Raw genomic sequence first — 9,289 nt, 5'->3', positions numbered from 1 at the left:
GGTCTACCTTGCACAGGCACAGAGCACACAGCTGAGTTAATGACATATTAGACCCCATCATCTTCTGAACCCAAAATTCCTGCTGCTCGCTGCAGAGGTAAGGATCTTTAAGGCACGCAGCCAAATCAGATCCAAACTCATTTCCACCTGCGCATTTCACTGCACCCCTCTTTCAGCCAGCCCACTGCAAGCTGTCATGGCTGAAAAGCCACACACACTTTCTGAGATCCACCACTTGCATCCATGGAAAGGTAGAGCTCCCTTCCTGCTAGAGGAGCCAGCATTCCCAGAGGATCATTTTGGAGCCAATACCCACCAGCAACATCAGGTTGAAGAGGCTCTCACAGGATGCAATCCCGTAGCTGGCACAATGGTGGAGGCCTTTGACCCAGTAATTCCAAGCATGAACTTAACCACCTCCCCAGAAGTGCAGAGAGCATCTAGGAAGCTGTAGCCACCTTCTTATCTTACCCCTCCTTGGGCAAGGCCTTGCAAGATGCAGGTGTTTGCACTTGCCAAGATCCATCCATGTCCTTCTGCCAGATGTTTTCTAGCAAGCAGCATGGCCAGCAGACCCAAGCAGGCTGATATAACCAGGGCCCGGGAAGGTAAGCAGGAGACAGTCAGCTCCATGGTGATATTCAGGCTACTTTACATTCAGAAGCTACTGACTTACATTAATAACAAAACTGCGCATAGCAACCAGCGCGAAAGCACTTGAGCACCATTCCCATAGGTTGCCAGAGGCCTCCCCTTCGAGCTGACACCTTATGGATCTCAATGTAATGGTTTCTTTTGGAAGTGCCTTCCCCAAGGCATCCTGGCTGTCCCACTGGAGGCTTCTGGACTTCAACCACCTGAAAGCCTCACTCACCTCTGCAAGGCTTGGATTCTGCACCAAGGGATGCTCGGTGCTTTGATAGCTCTATTTCCCAGGCTCACACAGGGAGTGTCCCCAAGTGGTGAAGTCTCACACTCTGCCAGGAAATAATGACTCACTACAGCAATCAGCAAAAATCCCTGCCCAGGGCCCTCACAATCAGGGATGGAAATACCCCCATGCACTAAGATAGAACAGAGCTCTGAAAAGAGGATGTGGGGACAGCAGAAATGATAACATCTCTCTCTGCCAGTTAAGAAGGGGCTGTAGCTGTCATACACACACATTTGAGACTATGAGCAAGGCCCTCTCACAGGCACATGGTGCTGTGCTGGCACTACTTGGGCACTTGGTAATAGTTGCCACCAGTGCTCCACTGTGTTCATTTGAGGGGGCAGGAGAGAGGGAGGGAAGGGGTTCATCCAACCACTGTTGGTGGGATGCTGGAGGTGGAGGACTCCGTGGTGTGTAACAGGGCCATCCAGGGAGTGATCAGACCCAAACCAAGGTGCCCACCCCATGCTTAAGCTTCTTGGGAGGGAAGTTAACAGCAGAACCAGGGGAGGTCATGGAGATGCTGCAAGGGCTGGAGCAGCTCTGCTCTGGAGACAGGCTGAGAGAGCTGGGCTGGGGCAGCCTGGAGAAGAGAAGGCTCCTGATGGGGAGACCTTAGAGCAGATCCAGTGCCTAAAGGGGCTACAAGAGACCTGGAGAGGGGCTTTGGACAAGGGCCTGTAGGGACAGGACAGGGGGAATGGCTTTAACCTGCCCGAGGGGAGACTGAGATGAGCTCTTAGGCAGAAGCTCTTCCCTGTGAGGGTGCTGAGGCGCTGGCACAGGGTGCCCAGAGAAGCTGTGGCTGCCCCATTCCTGGCAGTGTTCAAGGCCAGGTTGGATAGGACTTGGAGCAACCTGCTCTAGTGGAAGGTGTCTCTGCCTATGGCAGGGGTTTGGAACTGCATGAGCTTTAAGGTCCCTTCGACCCAAACCAGTCTGGGATTCCATGATGTGAAGGTGCTGCAGAGTCCCCACTGCTACCTCTGTTAATGAAAACAACGCCCCTCCACTGGAATGACTCCACTCCCTGTGGACACTTTCTCTCTCCCACATAGCATTTGCCAAGCAAGTTCCATCACAGTGGAACATGCTGCATCTGTCTCAGCCCAGCCAGGCCAACCTCTGGCTGCCTTCACCTGGCAGTTCCCATGCTGCTCACACAGCTCTAAAGGCCTGCTTTGAGGGAATCAGTGACTCAAACCACTTTGAGGGTTGTTTAGTAGTTAGGTTTAAGCCTATTTTTAAACAAAACACTTTGCATATCATGAGGCAATTTTCACATTGGTCTTTGGTTCCAGCTGAAGTAGTTTGAGCCTGATTTTGAAGATAACCCTGGTCTCGATACATAAAGTGGGGTGCAGACAACATCCCTCATAAGTATTTGGTAACTTGCAAGACCTTCCACAGGAAAATGAGAAACCAACAGCCTCTACCACCAAAACCAGGAGACAAAACAGTAGGCAAAGTCCTTCTCCTACATCAGCCCATACAGGCACCAGCTGCTCCACTCAAGACGTGCTCCCCCTCTGATGCAGCACATGTGCACAGGCAGACACACACACAGAGAACATGGAAACTGCACTCCTGAGAGAGGAAAGGCAGAGGAACATGCAGCAGTTCCCCTATGACTACATGCAACACCAGTGCCCAGGGGAGGGTACATGTATTTCTGACGTTCTGCTCTGTGTAAAGGCTTCTTTCATGACACAGGCATGGTGCTGGAGCTGTCACCCACACTGCCACCGACTGGCATCTGTCCCCAAGTCCATCTGCTCCAGGAAACACTGGGAAACAGCCCCTGTCTGTTCCTCAGAGCTGCTGCTGAACTATGGTCTTCTTCCACCTGACCAGTCCCACCGCCTGCTCTGCCTGAGCATAGGAACCATCTGCAGCTGCCAGTCCTGGCTGCGCCCATCTGCTGAAGGGAAGGATTTAACCCGTCTGGGCCTGCACTGGGGCTTACAATACTTGTGTTCTACAGCCTGGGCTGATCCACTTCTGTTGCCATGCAAAGGAATGCCTTAATTTTGTATTGTGAGGATACGTCACCAGTGATTCTGGTTCAGTGGACACCCACCCAGTTTCCCAGTGGTTGGATCTGCAGGACTGGCTTGAGGCCAGAGGGGAGAACACCTCCACCTCACATCTGGCAAGGATCTGGGAGTCCTTCCAGTGGAGCAACTGGGCTGGAGGTACCCAGAGGTGCTCAGCCAACCTCAAGACATCTTTGGCTGCACGACCAGTAAGGAGGACTTCCACAAAGAGAAAATCCTGTGTGAAGAATCTGCACTTTAGAGTGAATCAGTTACCTTGGAGCACTGTGGCTGCTCAGCCCTTTGCCTTTGCTCTGTCTTTACACGAATCTCTTGAATTCTGTTTACTTTTCATTCATATAGCTTCGTCCTCCCCACCCTGAACATTTCTCCTTTGGTGTCAAGAACAGGCAGCACTTTGACCACACCAATTCATGATCCATTTTCCTGTTTGTTCCTGTAAAAAATGTCTTCTTATGTAAAAGAAAACCAACATTTTCTTTCTGCAGGACTCTCCTGTTGGCATGTGCTCAAGGGAGGACTGACACCTCCTTGGAAGGCGAATACTCCCATTACCTTGCAATCCTTGGCCTGTTGCTGTGTCTTCTTCCAGAAGAACACACTTTGATAAAAACATCCCCTTTGCTGTTCCCCCATCTTCCTCAACCTTTGCATCATTCATGCTGGTTTTTTGCACAGGTCACAGTGGCTCACAGCCACTGTCCTCCCTACTGGCTGTGACTGCTGCTCACATCTCTTGTCCATGCTGCAGACTGAGCACCTCAGCCCCTTTAGGCACTGCAGCTGCTCTAAGGTCTCCCCTTAAGAAGCCTTCTCTTCTCCAGGCTGAACAAGCCCGGAATATACAGACATTCGCTGAGTGACCTTCATGGTCATCTGAATTTTGTTGCAAGATCGTTATAAAGATTGACAAATGATCCTTTGTTAAATACTTTGAGATCCTGGGTGGAGCACCCTTTGCAATGGCAGAAAGTGTTCCTTCCATCCCGTCTCCTTTGTTCCTGATGCAATATGCACAGGAGAGATGGATTCCATGCACATACCTCTTTATCTCCATACACTGTCTTCTCCCCTCTTCTATACATTTACTTTGTAAACTCTGCCTTTGATGGAGGCTGTCTGTTCAGGAATCTCAACACTTCCAGATGCATTCCTCATGATATAATGTGACGGGCTAATGATTTTTCAAAGGGGGACCAAAGGTTTCTGCTTTCACCTTTGCTGCGAACTGAGCTCTGAATGCACTGGGAGAATGAAATAAGAATCTTAACCCATCTGCAGGGAGACCGTGACAGAGGCTGAGCCAGACAGGAGGTACAGAGCAGGTTACTGCAGCTGCTGGAGCAAAATATGTCAACAGCTCTATGGTGATGGGCTCGGAGCCAACCGCAGTTGGTCTGTGGGTTTGAAAATTAGGCGCCAAATGCTTGTTTTGAAAAAGCCACACGAGTTTGTTTGCATTGGCTGGAGACCAGGGCCAGGTTCTATCTAATACCAGTGCGGGAGAAGATCATCCATGCTGCCCTCCCACTGCAGCAGCAGTGATGGAAGAGATGAGCAGAGCAGAGCTGGGATTGCTGCTGGCTGATAAAGCTCAGAGGAGCTGTGGTTCAGAGCCAGTCCCCACCCTCCTCCACTCCAAACTGCCAAATGACTAAAAGATTAGGGGACTGCATGTGGTAGGAAGGAACATGAACCCCATGGAGCTACCCTGGAAGGCTGCACAGGAGTCTTTTATCTTTGAATCACCGAAAGTATAACCAGAATGAGATTCAGCTCTGTATGTGAAAGTCAGAACTCGTAACATTAGAGATTATTTGGTGAACATTCATTAAAAGTGGTATGAATAATCCCTTCCCAGAGACACTGTGGCTGCCCCATCCCTGGCAGTGTTCAAGGCCAGGTTGGATGGGGCTTGGAGCAAGCTGCTCTAGTGGAAGGGGTCCCTGCCCGTGGCAGGGGGTTGGAAGGGAAGGAGCTTTAAGGTCCCTTCCAACCCAAACCATTCTGTGATTCTATGATCCTATGATCTTAGATTGATTTTGCCCTGTACCTAAGTAAATAGCAGCTGGTTATGCACACAAATGCCCCTGGCTCCATCTCCATAGACTCCAGGGCTGCCGGCAGCCTGACTAGAAGTAATGGTGATCCTGTTCTTACCTGGACACCTCATCTGTTTTCAGTGATGTTTTCACAGTATTTTACTGCCAGGAAATCTGCTTTCCTATTACTGTGAAAGAATTCCTTAGCTATGGGGACCCAGTGAGGGGAAGAACTCAGTAGCTAATGCTGGACTAAAGGCTGTGGTGTATCACACACTACAGTGCTCCCTTTGCCTGATGTGAAGGTGTTGTACTGTTGAAAACCTCCCCACTGCTCCTGTGTTACAGCCCTGGCTCTTATTAGCATGTGGTATTATAAGAAAATCACTACGTGGAAAAGATTCAAAGTGGAATTGTGGAAAGTTGAGGTGCCCTGAGCACTGACACACACCACCAAGCCCCCCGACTTCTCCCTAAATTGGGGGGGGAAGAGGGAGTAACATTGGAGGGGTTTTCAATGAGATTCTCATTTCTTTCTGGGCACATGAGACCAAGGTCTGGTTCCAGTACACGAGCCTGTGACCATGGCCCTCCTGACCATGAACGTCGCTTGCCTTCCTGCCACAAAGGAGCAAACATCCCAAGCCCAGACCTGAATTCTCCTCCCCAGACTTGATTAATGCTTCCCCCAGTGTGATACAGGTTTAATTCTGCATCAGTAAGGACGGAAATGCTGTAGCAGAACAATATTATCGTTCAAGGCTCTTGCCAAACATTATATGCCTGGAATTAGAGATAAATATGATCTCTACGCCTTACAGCATGGTGTTTTGTCTTGGAAAACATCCTTTGTCTACATACAGTCTGCTGTCTGTCTGCTTTAACCCACAACTGTGCACTGTATTCCTCTGCTCCTGAAATGAATGAAAACGAGACAATTGATTAAACATTGACACGTTGTTCAGTGAGAAAAGACAGAAATAATCCTGCTAGTAAAGACATACAAATCATAAAGTGTAGGATGAGAAAGGGAAGGACATGACAGCAGCTGCTGAGAAACTACAGCAGTTGAGATGAGAAATACCAGTGGAAATCCTGAACCCCAGATTTGTGAACACATCAGAGTCATTATGAAATCCCAGCCAGCATCCAAAAACTCGTTACACCCAACTGTATACAGGAAACTGGTCAACCACTGAGGAGATGCTCTGCATCAAAGGGTATGTGAGCTTCTCCTTTGTCTTTATTACATACTGTAAGTAGTTTATTCATTTATCTGATGGGAGAAGCACTCCCACTGTCTGTGTTCTCTGATATCCCAAAAACATGCTGATACGTTGCAAGTACCTTTGAGCTAGAGCTCCATTACAGAGCTCAAAGTTCCTGACGTTATATCAGGGTGGAACCTGTGCATGCACAAGCATTCTCATGTTCTCTGCTTTCTACAAAGACTAAACATGGTGAAGTGGGTGAGGCAGGAGCCTTGGTATGCTCTAGACAGGTTCCCAGTCTGAAAAGCCCAGGGAACGTAGCCCCAGGGATTGCCACTCCAGTCAGGTAAGACTGACACATCCCTAGATTGTCCCTCTGTTAAATACTAAATAACTGGGTCACAGAATCCCAGACTGGTTTGGGTTGGAAGAGACCTTAAAGCTCATCCAGTTTCAACCCCTGCCATGGGCAGGGACCCCTTCCACTAGAGCAGCTTGCTCCAAGCTCCTGTGTCCAACCTGGCCCTGAGCACTGCCAGGGATGGGGCAGCCACAGCTGCTCTGGGCACCCTGTGCCAGCACCTCAGCCCCCTCACAGGGAAGAGCTTCTGCCTAAGAGCTCATCTCAATCTCCCTTCTGGAAGGTTAAAGCCATTCCCCTTGGCCTGGGCTTCGGAAAGCAGAGAGGGAGTTTATTACAAAATTGTTTTGGGTAGCACTGAACTCTCAAGGTCCTTAATGAAAACCTAATTGCTAAATACTGAGAGACAAATGACCACATGGACTCTTGTTCAACACTAACCTATATCATCAGAGTGATCCCAGAGGACGAGCATTCGAACAGATGCTAATTCCAGGACTAAAGCAGGCATTGTGCTCCCTGTAAAACACAGTTGTCCACTGGGCTCTCAGCTTTTGCACTTCTGCTCCTCCCCTTGATGCTTTCCTCTCCCTACCCCATTGCTTCCCAAACTGTTCTCTTCTTTTTACCAGAGACAGGAAAAGTGAACAAACAGGTTAACAAGGGAGATGGCTGCCAAGGATGAAAGTGTGCAAGTGTTCTGGTTACTGCTAAAGAAAGGGACCTCCTTAAAACATACAGAATACATCAGGTATTGATATTATTGAGGCAAAAAAAAAAAAAAAACCTCAACTGAAAATGCCCCAAACCACCCTTGAAACACTCAAACTTAACCATTATCTAAAAAATCTGTCAGACAAAATAACGGGGGAGTTTGGGGTGAGCTTCCTGAACAAAAGGGACTTCCATCTGGATTACATTCACAATCAAAATGAGGCGAAAGGTTTAAAAGGTTTTCCAAACTATGACAGATGCACAGAGTATCACATCAAATCACAAGAGATGAAATGAGCTAACTCCAAAATACTTATGCCAAGGCTTGCAGCATTCCTATGATAGTTTTTAATGGCTTAACATTACTGAACTTTCAAACTGGTCTTCCCCGAGGTTGGAATCTGCTTGTTGGGAGGGAACAAGTTCATTCCAAGGGCAGGGCTTCGTGCTCACGCACGGGTTTTTACTGCCGTGCTTTGCTGTGCTTTGCTCGGGGGAAGGCAGCGAGGTTTGAAACGACGCAGATCGCGCACAGGCAGCGCCGGCCAGGGGCTGGGGCTGGGGGCTGGAGCCGCTCCAGGGCTGGGGCTGGAGCCGCTCCAGGAGCAGTTGGTTTCCAGTCTGCAGCCAGGCGCCAAAATTCAAAAAACGCCCCGCACTTCAAATCCAAAGACGCGGCTGAAAACAATGAGGAAGGAGGCGGCTCCAGGGGCTCCTGGGCTGTCCTTGCTGCAGCTTCGTGCCCGGAGCAGGCAGACGGGGCAGGATCTGACCTCCCTGCTCAGCCAGAGAGGCCGCAGCACTCTGGGATTTGTAGTCTCTTCTTTCTGCTGCCTTTTCAGCTAAACTCACGTTAAAAAACCCCAATCCTTGAATTCAATCAGAAAGCAAAGCTTCACCCCAAAGCTGTATATCGGATTATCAGATGGCACTGATAAAGAGCTGATTGCAGGCACCTTCAGATAGGGGGATTGTGTGTATGCCTACAGGCTGAGCACATGGACTGATCCCCAGGCTTACTTTCATACCAGCTCATAACTCCCTCCCGTTAACCCACTGATACCCACGGCTTTGCATACATGGTGTGGAAATCACTGCCCTCAGCTCTCTGCAGGAGATAAAAGTGAAGTAGGAGTCAATGCTGTCCTATGGGAGATGATGCCCAAGCCAGGCGGGGTGGGCACTCTGCTGTCTACAGCACAAGCCAGGACAAGCCTTTCGTATCGGCTGCATACACACCAATGGGAATGGCTTTAGCCTGCCCGAGGGGAGACTGAGATGAGCTCTTAGGCAGAAGCTCTTCCCTGTGAGGGTGCTGAGGCGCTGGCACAGCGTGCCCAGAGAAGCTGTGGCTGCCCCATCCCTGGCAGTGCTCAAGGCCAGGTTGGACACAGGGGCTTGGAGCAAGCTGCTCCAGTGGAAGGGGTCCCTGCCCGGGGCAGGGGGTTAGAGATGGATGAGCTTTAAGGTCCCTTCATCCCAAACCAGGCTGGGAGTCTGAATTCCTGGATTTATTCTGAGGTTTTCCAGTTTGAGGTGTACTTGATGATCCCAGATGTGCTAACACGAGGATCATCTAGCTTCTGCTCTGAGGATAAACCCATTCGCACCTACTGGGTCAGTCTGGCTCCCTAGCTTTCTTTCCATGTACCATGCGCCGTACTTCCCTGCTTGCTTTCCTGATTCTCAGGCTCTGCATTATGCTCACGCCGCTTTTCTTCCTTGCTGTCCATGGATATGGAAAACGGACTCTGAATCTGGTTCTTCTTCTTCTCAGGCAGAAAATCCCCCTTTTCTCAGCCTTCCCTTGTAGCCCAAAGGCGCAACAGCAGGAAGAGCTTTCCAGCCTCTAGAACTGTGGACATGAAGAATGAGTTCACGGGAATCGTAATCCCATTTATGTTAATGCTCAAGAACTGGCAGGACAGGGGTGTACTTGGTCAAAAATATGTTTTGGGATAAAGAATAGT

Source organism: Lathamus discolor, chromosome 21 (genome assembly GCF_037157495.1).
Source record: "Lathamus discolor isolate bLatDis1 chromosome 21, bLatDis1.hap1, whole genome shotgun sequence".
Lineage (NCBI taxonomy): Eukaryota > Metazoa > Chordata > Aves > Psittaciformes > Psittacidae > Lathamus > Lathamus discolor.
This window is presented reverse-complemented; position numbering follows the sequence as displayed.